Source organism: Trichechus manatus, unplaced genomic scaffold (assembly GCF_000243295.1).
Source record: "Trichechus manatus latirostris isolate Lorelei unplaced genomic scaffold, TriManLat1.0 scaffold00049, whole genome shotgun sequence".
Classification (NCBI taxonomy): domain Eukaryota; kingdom Metazoa; phylum Chordata; class Mammalia; order Sirenia; family Trichechidae; genus Trichechus; species Trichechus manatus.
In genome coordinates, this window is record NW_004443985.1 from 16,326,972 (window position 1) to 16,337,569 (window position 10,598).

Sequence of the window (10,598 nt, forward strand, 5' to 3'; positions counted from 1 at the left end):
AAGAGAGACACCTGCAATCATTTCACAAGAAAAAAAAGACTACGGTACCTGGTAAGACACATATTATTTTTCCCCATTTGTCATGAAACAGATAATTTTAAGAATTTCCCTTGTTCAAAACCCATTTATACTCTGTATTTTAGTTTAAAACTTAATGTAAATAAATGTTGACCATCTCTAGAAAACCTGATACCAAAGAGACAAAAAATTAGAATTGTTTTTAAAGAGTAATAAAAGAAACCTGTTGCTGTCAAGTTGATTCCAACTTATAGCGACCCTACAGGACAGAGCAGACCTTCAAATTTCAGCACAATGTATATATCCCTTACTCATCACAGTACTGTGGGAAAATCTGGAGCCTGAAAGACCTGGGTTCAAACACTGCTTCCAATATATATGTTAACTACATGACTCTGGCGAAACCGTTAAGCCTCTAGGCTTTGGCTTTTGAAAAACAAAACAAAACAAAAAAACAGCTGCCACTGAGTCGATTCTGATTCATGGTGACCCCATGTTATTCATGTGTTAACTGGAAGTTAACAAACTGAAAATTCACAGGATTATCCAAAGATTTAAAGATTGTAAATGTCTTCCCTCTTCTCATCCTCTATTTCTCTAAATATTTTGATATTTCTAGTTACTCCAGACAATTAAGAAAACGGAAACAAAATTAATCATTTTTATTTCTTTAATTATTTTAAATCAGGATAAAATTAAGCCATTTTTGGGAACACAACTACCATATTTTAAGAATATAACTTATTTAAAGATACATGGTACTAACACAATAAAAATATACTTTGTTCCTAAATGTTTAACAAGAGAACAGGAAGACTGAATTAGTCCTCAAATGGGGTGAAAATCCAGGGACACAGCCAAGAAACAGAAGTATGGTCAAAAGCACAAAGAATCTGACAACAGCATAGAGAATTTTTGATGTAAATACTTCAAGAATTATCTAATGTTTTGATCCATGTCTGATTATTATAACTGAAATACATGACTAATTATTAAAAAATTAACAAAACCAACCCTACCATATCATCCTATCCCACACCCATTCAAATAAGAAAATACTTAAACTGAGAGCTCTATGTTTTTTATTTTTGTTTCATTTTGAAATAACTGCAGACTTAAAAAAAAGTTGCAAAAACAGTATAAAGAATTCCCTCAAAGGATTCCCATATGCCCTTTACTCAGCTTCCTCAAATGTTAACATCTTGTATCACCAAATTATAATTATCAAAATCAGGAGATTAACAATGACATTATTCTATTAACTAATCTATAGACCTTACTCAAATTTCACTAACTGTCCTACTAACGTCCTTCTTCAGGTCTAGCGTCCAACCCAGGAATTCACATTGCATAGCTGCCAGGTCTGTCTCCTTAGGTTTCCTTTAATCTGGCACAGTTCATCTTTCATAACCTTGACACTTTTTGAAGAATACTGGTAAGTTTGTAATATGTCCCTAATATACAATAAAAATATTACATAAAAGTGATGTGTGTCCTCCGTGAATCATATCAGAAAGCATGATATTCATATGTCTCATTATCGGTGATGTCAACTTTGATAACTTGGTCAAACTGATGTCTACTTTCTCTACTGTGAAGTTACTATTTTTCCCTTTGCAATCAGTGAGGATCTTATAAGTAGATACTTTGTGACTATGTTAATACCCTGTTCATAATCATATTGTATCTTCCACAAACTCATGATTCTTGCCTGAAACAATTATTATTATGGTGTTTTTCAAATGGTGTCATCATTCTTTCTACATTTATTAACTGGACTTCTATGGCCAGGAAGTGCTTTCTCTTCTCCCCTATATGTTAATTATATATGGATATTTATTTTTATTCTATGGGTTATAATCCATTCCTATCATTATTTTTTTTATTGCTCAAACTGTCCCCAATTTAACCACTGAGAGCTCCTTAAACTTGGCTCCTGTGTTCTTTTGACAAGTTCCTATCATTTTTGTGAGCACTTCCTTACTTGCTGGCCCACAAGATGTCCCAGTTTCATCTTGTACCTCCCCTAGAATCAGCCATTTCTCCAAGGATCCCTGGTGGCTTTTATTGGTGTTTGGTATCTCTAAACTAAGATCTGGGCACCAGGTACCTCACTGGTGCTTCTAGATCAGGTAGGAAATTCATAAATGTATACACATGCATACACTCAATCTATATTTCTATATCTATAACAATCTAACAATATATATAAAACCATTTGTTCACACTGATGTCTGCAATTTCAATCAAACACCACAGAGTTCATTCTAGTTTCTCTCTTTTCTTATTTGTAGCTCCTTTCTACAGCAAAAAAAAAACCTGACCTCTAATATCCACAATATATTTGCTCAGTCTTAGAATACACATAACGTTTTTTCAGAACTGTTAACCCATACTTCAGATTTTGCTGAGTTTTTAAGGAGCCTAGTTAGACTGCACATTTTGATCCACACACACTCAACGGTTGGAAGTGTGTCAACAAACAGAATTTCTAGTCTTCTCGTTCATGGTAACATATGGCACCATTAGGAAGAAATCTGGAGTCATGCTGTCTCAAAGTTACCAAGTCTTGTTGACTTTATCTCCCAAATAGCTCTCAAACTGCCCACTTCTGTTCTCCCCAGGCACTGTATCTCTAAGTTAAAGCAATGCCACAGTCTTCCAACTTTGTTCCCCTCCAATCCAGTGATCCTTTAAATGTGATCTTCTCTCTGGATCTCTTTGATAGTTTTCTCTGCATCTCAGATAAAGTCTAAACGCTCAACACTGCCTAAAACACCCTGCATGATCTAACTTCTACCAATCTTTCTAACTTCAAATCATGGAATAGACCCTCCGTATTATGGGTTGATTTGTGTCCTCCAAAAAGATTATGTTGAAATCACGATCCCCAATACCTCTGAATGTAACCTGCTTTAGAAACAGGGTGTTTACAGACGTAATTAGTTAACATGAGGTCATGCTGGAATAGGGTGGGCCCTACTCCAATATGAGACAGACAGACACACTGTGGGAAGACTGTCATGGGAAGAGGAGGCAGAGACTGGGGTTACACCACAAGCCAAGAAACACCTGGGGCTACCAGGAACTGAAAAAGACAAGGAAGGATCTCTCCCTAGAGCCTTCAGAGACAGGATAGCCCTCCTGACACTGAATTCGGACTTCTAGCCTCCAGAACTGTGAGAAAATAAACTTCTGTTGTTTCAAGCCACCCCGTTTGTGGTATTACGTTATGCGAGTTCTAGGAAACAAATACACGCCTCTTTAATCTCCATGCTCTATCTTAGCCTTCTTCTGAGTTCCTCTTTTACACTCCAGGTCTCGCATATCTGTTCTCACTACCCGAAAGATGCTTCCCATTATCTCCCTTAGTCTTGCTAACCTGTGCACACCATTCAGGTCTCAATGTTAACATCACTTCCTCAGTACAGTGGTCTCTGAACTCCCAAAAAACAAATGTTTAGGTATGTTCTGCCAATTTACCAATGGTCTGGCCTGCAAGTTGGTATGTATGACTCTTCTTTAATATAATCCTCAAGTACAAAGTTTAAAACTTGAGATTGACTCAATCACCAACTTATATTTCAAACCAATATTTGGGTTTCTGTAACACTACTTATTTTCTAAATTGGTTTAAAAGTCAACATTTTCTTAATTTGCGAAAACGTTAACAGGTACTTCAAAAATAAATAAGTAAATAAAATGAAAAAAATTGAAAGAAAGAAGAAGAATTCTATGGTGAAGTGAATTAAAAAAAAATGCTTTATAGCATATCCCTTTCTTGGAGCTATACAATGAACATTTATTAGCATATATGTTTCTGAAAAGTCCAGTAGTAAAGACATATGCTTCAGTTTAACTCCCTGTATCCCAACTTTTTGAGAAGGAAACCATATTTATGTATGACATCTCTTAACACCTCCCTGAAATGGTGGTCTATATTAGTCTGCTCATCCAAGAAATTATACTTTATATTACTTCGTAAATCTACTAAAAAAATGTCTAACATTTATGTGATTTGGTCAAAATAAATGTCTCTGCCTTTATTTAAACTTATAGAAAAGAAGGGCAAAATAGACTAGACCACTAAAAACCAGAGTTGGTTTCCCCAATTTTATTTTCTTCTTCTTCACCATCATCATCATTTACAACTTTTCCCTACCATACTTTGACCAGAAATAATAAAACGATGATAAAGTTCCGTATTTTGGTCTGTTTTTTGTCCACTGAAATCCCTTCCTGTGAGTAGGTACCATTGATACAAAAACAATAAAAATAACCTCTCCAAGAACACTAGGAAGTTCTACTAGAATAAAGAAGACGCAGAAACATTTTAAACCTCTTTTAAAAAGAAAAATCTGTAATACTATTTTATTACTAGTATCAGTATATCTTGGTATTACATGATAGTGTACATTTCAATTTAAGGTAAGGCTGGATAGGGATAGAACCTATTTTCTAAATAATATGAAGAGTCAATATTGACTTTTCTGTGTGGACAAAATGCACCATCAACTGAAACTTTTAATTTAAGAAATGATACAGTTGAAAGGACATGGGTTTGAAGTCATATAATCTGAACTTGAGTCTCTGGCTCTAGTACTCACTAGTGGATAACCTTAGGTTAGTTACTGTGTGCAGTCAATTACTTAACATGGCCCTTGTAGCCACAGTCTTTGTAATTCCCACCAAATGACTGGGTGAAGACTATGCAAATGAGGTACCTGTGGTCCACCAAGGGGATTGATTAGCTTGCTAATAATGTAAATAAGGCGTATGGTACCCTTGTGGGGGTGGGACCATGGAGATAAGGTGTACAGAACCCTAACAAGGGGATTGGTTAGTTTTGCCATTCTGCTAGGCTTAAAAGAGCAGTCAATCCCAGAGCAGAGGGGACCCGACTACCACCAAGAAGAGATGGGAGTGGACTGTGTCCTTTAGACCTGGGATCCCTGTGCTGAGACCCTCCTGGAACGAGGAGACTGAGAGAGAGAGAGAGAGCACTGTAACACTGAAGATGGTGAGAAGCGGAGACAGAGAAATGGCAGCAGCAGAGGCAGAGACAGGCAGGAGACAGCACAGTGGGCTTCCTGGCCCACAGAGTGAGAAATCTAAGTGCCTTCGGGCAGGAAGCTTGCTGGTGAAGCAGGGTGCCTGTGGGCACTTGGTGGAGCTAGGTTTGCTGACCCACCGAGCTAAAGCTGAGCACCTTCGGGCTAAGGCTTACTGGTGGAGTCGGGTGCCTCAGGACACTTATCGGCACAGCTAAAAGAGCTCTGTAACACTTGCCTGAGCAGGGCAGAGAGAGGCCAAGGGGCCAGAGAGAGGCATGCCTGCAGGCACAGCTGAGAAGAGGCGGTCCTGATCAAAGAACTGTATCCTGAGCATTCCTGAACCTAAATTGTAACCTGTTAATTCACTAATAAACCCCATAATCATAACTATTGTCTGTGAGTTCTCTGTGGCCACTGCAATGAATTATCGAACTCAGTAGAGAAGTACAGAGTGCCATGGGAGGGAAGGTTAGTGTCAGAGTTGGTAAAAAGGTTGGCAGGTGGAGGCATGACTGACTTCCACCTCACAGAAATCAGCCTTGAGCTGATGTTGATGGTGATTCTCTCTCCCCCTCATGAAGTTAGAGGAGGTCAGAAGCCCCTGCCACACCATTTTCACAGCTACTTAACCTCTGTAAGCCTTGATTTATTCACCTATTAAAGGAGATGATGGCAGTAGTAATGCATTATATATCTTTCAGTTATTATGAGTATTAAATGGTAAAATGTAAACTATTCACTATCAGACGCTACTATTCCTATTACTACTCACTACTACTACTACTAACAATAATAACAAACTGGATTTCAAATGGTTCCAAATTATTTTAATCCTGTCCTTCACCACACTGACTGCTCTAATAAAAACTAATGAATATTAAGGAAGTGTTTTAAGAATCTTCTTAATCTTCTCCCTGCAGGTGAAAAAAAATGTGAGTTAAGTAGACAGCTGCTGTGGTTTTGAGTCAGAAAATCTGTCCTAAGGAACCCCTCCATCTCCATTGTGTATTTAAAACATCAAAACTTCCTTTAGCTTAATAACTGTCAAAGTTCTCAGAGAAAAGAAAATATCCAAGGCTGAACACTCAAATGTCCTATAACGCATTCCCTCTGGCTTTTAGCCCTCCGAAGGGACAAAGAGTTAAATATCATATCTGATGAGTGTTGCTAGCTTAGAGACATATTAGGTATGGTGGTGAAAAAACATTTAAACTGAAACAGAACTCTTTCTTCAAAGATCTAGATGCTCAAGACCCCTCTGCATCTGCTATCCTCCCAAAACTCCCTGGAACAGTTTGAAACTCGCTGGTCTGAGAGAGCCTTCCAGGACTATTACCTATTTCAGATTAAGGCTGAAACTATGTTCTATTCAAGACCAGCAGGAAAACAGAGCTAATGCTGGGACCTGCAGATGAGGGTGAGGAGGGGAGACCAACAGAAATCAGCAGCATCACACTTTCCCTAATCTTTTCCACAACCCTCGGCTTCAGAGGAGATGCTTTTATCACCTGTATAAGATAATTCACAGCTGTATTTTCCAGAGCTAAGAGCCATACACACCCCGTCATCACTTTTCCAAAGTGCCAAAGAAGTCTTCAGAAAGTGTTGGTTTTCTCTAAAAGTCAAAGTGATTTCAAGGTACAGTAAAATACATTTGGTTAGAACCTACAAGTGGTCCCCTGAGCACTAAATACTGCCCCATTCCTCAGATAAAACCACCACCCTATACAGCTCCTACACAGAGATATCCAAGTCTGAGAAAACACTGGCTACTGGGGCACTCAGAGCTAAATTCTGTGACCAAATGCAACAATTCTTCTTAGCCCAGTCTTCTGTTGCAACTATTGTTCTTCTTTTGTTACAAAGGTCGAGTTTGCTTACCTTTTCTTTTTTTAATGGTTGTATTACATATAGTTTTTAGATTTTAATAACCACCTGATTTTGAATGTTTTACCTTTATTTTAGTAACTGCCATGTATGCTTTTCAGAAGTGGCAGGGTGTAAGTAAAAAACAAAGCATTGAGTACACTAAATGTATAGCAATGCATTACTGGATCTAATTATTCCATAACACTCACCGCACTTTTGCATCAAATTCCCACCTTCCTGCTCTTTTTTATTAAACAGACAAGTAGACATAAACTATGAAACGCTCCTTTTGAAATGTTAAGTTAAATCATGTCACTCCTCGTTCAAAACCCCCGCCAGTGACTTCCTATCTCACATACACCAAAGTCCTTACTATTGTCTTCAGGATGCAACACAACCAAGCCCCCTGCTTCCTCTCTGACCTCGTCTCTTCCCACTATCCTCATGGCCCACTGCTCCAGCCACGCTGGCCTCCCTGATGTTCCTCTAACAGGTCAAGCCTTTTTCTGCCTGAGACACTACTCGCAGAGAAATTGGCACAGCTTGCTCCTTCATCATCTTCACGTTGTTGCTCAAATGTCACTTATCAGAGAGGTTTTCTCTGATCACCCTATCTGAAATCAGAACCTCACTGACCCCTTCCCCCAACTCCACTGGTAGTCTCTACCGCTGCTCGCTTCCCAGGCTGATTCTGTTCCGAAGTTTATTTATTCACTTTCTTTTTCCTCCACTAGAATGTAAACTCTGTGCCACAAGTGTCCTCCCTCCTTCCCCCATTTTTTTCTGTATTTTCACTAATGTCTCCTGCGCCTAAACAATGCCTGGAACGCATTAGGGAGTCAGCAAATATTTGCTTAATGAATAAAAGACTGACTTAGTGAATAAAGTTCTATCTCTCCTCTGCTTTGTATCAATATTCCAATTTCTACTTTTTAAAGTGATCTGCACCATTAACCCACACATATGCGAACATTGGAGGTTCAGTGGTAGAATTCTCGCCTTCCATGTGGGATACCCAGGTTCAATTCCTGGCCAATACACCTCATGCGCCAATACACCTGTCTGGCAGTGGAGTCTTGTGCACAGCTATGATGTTGAACAGGTTTCAGCAGAACTTCTGGACTAAGACAGACTAGGAAGAAAGGCCTGGCAATCTATTTCTGAAAGTAAGCCAATGAAAATCCTGTGGATCACATGGCCTGATCCGCAACTGATCAAGGGATAGCACAGGACTAGGCAGTATTTCATTCCGTTGTGCATGAGGTTGCCACGTGTCAGGGGCTGATTCGACAGCACATAACAACAACCCAAACCAAACCTGTTGCCGTCGATTTGATTCCAACTCATAGCGACCCTACTGCTCCATAGGTTTTCCAAGGAGCAACTGGTGGATTCGAACTGCTAGCCTTTTGGTTAGCAGCCAAGCTCTTAACCACTGCGCAACCAGGGCTCCTAACAATAACAACAACAACCCACAAATATACCCTTACCTTAATTGTAAGAATTCAAGAGAATTTCACAAAAATATTTAAAACCTGAACTTGGCTTTGACTTACTTTAAAAATCTAATATAATACATACCAAAAAACTCACTGCCATTGAGTCAATTCCGACTCATTGCAACCCTATATATAGGACAGGGCAGAACTGCCCCATAGGGTTTCCAAGCAACAGCTGGTGGATTCGAACTACTGACCTTTTGGTTAGCAGCTGAGCTCTTAACCACTATGCCACCAGGACTCCTCCTACATAATACATAGGTTAAAAGTAAAAGTATGGAAAGACATATCATGCAAACATTAAAAAAGAGTGGCTATATTAATACCGGAAACACTGGTATCAAAGCAAAAAGAAAAACTACTAGAGACAAGGAAACACTACATAATGATAAAAAGATCAATACATCCGGAAGACATAAAAATTGTAAATGTGTACACACCAAACAAGAAAACTCAAAAAGAGAAGCAGGCAAAATCACAATTCTAGTTGGAAACATCAGTACCCCACTGTCAGCAATTGAGAGAACTACTAGACAGGATATAGAAGAACTGAACAACAAAATCAAGCACGAGGACATATATCAAACACTCCACCCAAGAACAGCAGAATACATATTCTTTTCAAGTGTCCATGAGCATTCGCCAAAATAGATCATATCCTGGGCCATAAAACAAACCTCAAAAATTTTAAAATAACTGAAAACATACAGAGTATGTTCCACAACCATAATGGAATCAAACTAGAAATCAACAACAGACAGCCAACAGAAAAATCTCCAAATACTTCAAATGAAACAACATACTTATAAATAATCCGAGGGTCAAAGGAGTCTCAAAGGAAATAAATATACATAGAACCAAATGGAAATGAAAATATATCATATCAAAGTGTGTGAGGGGGAAGAGAACAGACAAATCTTCAATACAGTAGAATTCCAAATAATTTATGTAGACTCCGCCCCATCAAGAAGATGCAGCATCACTCCCCATCCTGTAAACCGTGAGCTTCCTTCCAAAGACTATAGTATGGAAAGGGGAAGGAGAGTAACTTTACAGTGGAGAAACTTGACAACACTACCTATGCCATATGATCAAGCTTAACACTATCAGTGACAAGGCATGATGACTGCAGGTGCACTTAATATGATTTGATGAAAATGGCATTTTATCACTGTGGTCTTCCTGCCAAAAAACCCTACAGACTGTAGCCTAATGATGAGAAAAATACCGGACAAATCCCAGTTGAGGAATATTCTACAAGAAGCCTGACCAGCATTCCTCAAAACTGTCAAAGTCAGTAAAAACAAGGAAAGTGAGAGAAACCGTCACCGTCTAGAACAGCCTAAGGAGATACAACAAATCGATATAATGTGGTATCTTGGATCGGATCCTGGCACCAAACAACAACAACAACAAAAACATAAAAGCTAAGGAAATCTGAATAAAGCACAGGCTTTATTTAATAATAATGTATCAGTACTGGTTCATTAGTTGTAACAAACATGCCATACCAATATACCCTATACACCAATTGCCATCGAGTTGATTCCGACTTATAGCAACCCTACTACCCTACAGAGTAGAACTGCACTATAGGGTTTCCAAGGAGCACCTGGTGAATTTGAACTACTGACATTTTGGTTAGCAGCCTGAGCTCTTAACCGCTGCACCACCAGAGTTCCATACTAATACAAGAAATTAAATTTATAATTTAAAATCTCCAATGTCGCATCCTCCTGGAAAAAACAGAAAAACTCCAGACTCACATGGTTTCACCAAAGAATTCTTCCAAACATTTAAAGAAGAATTAACACCAATTTTACACAATGTCTTCTAGAAAACAAGAGACAGAAACACTTCCCAACTCATCTCACAAGGCCAGGAGTACCTTGATACCAAAACCAGACAAAGACAGTACAAAAACAGACAAACAAATACCTCAATATGCCTCATGAACTTAGATGCAAAAATCCTCAACAAAATATTAGCAAATTGAATCAGCAATGTATGTATAAAAAGAATCGTACACCATGTCCAAACAGGATTTATGCTAGGTATGCAAAGCTGGCTCAACATTTGAAAATCAATCAATGCAAGACACTGTATCAGAAGACTAAAGAGGAAAAATCATATGATATGAACTGACACAGAAAAAAAA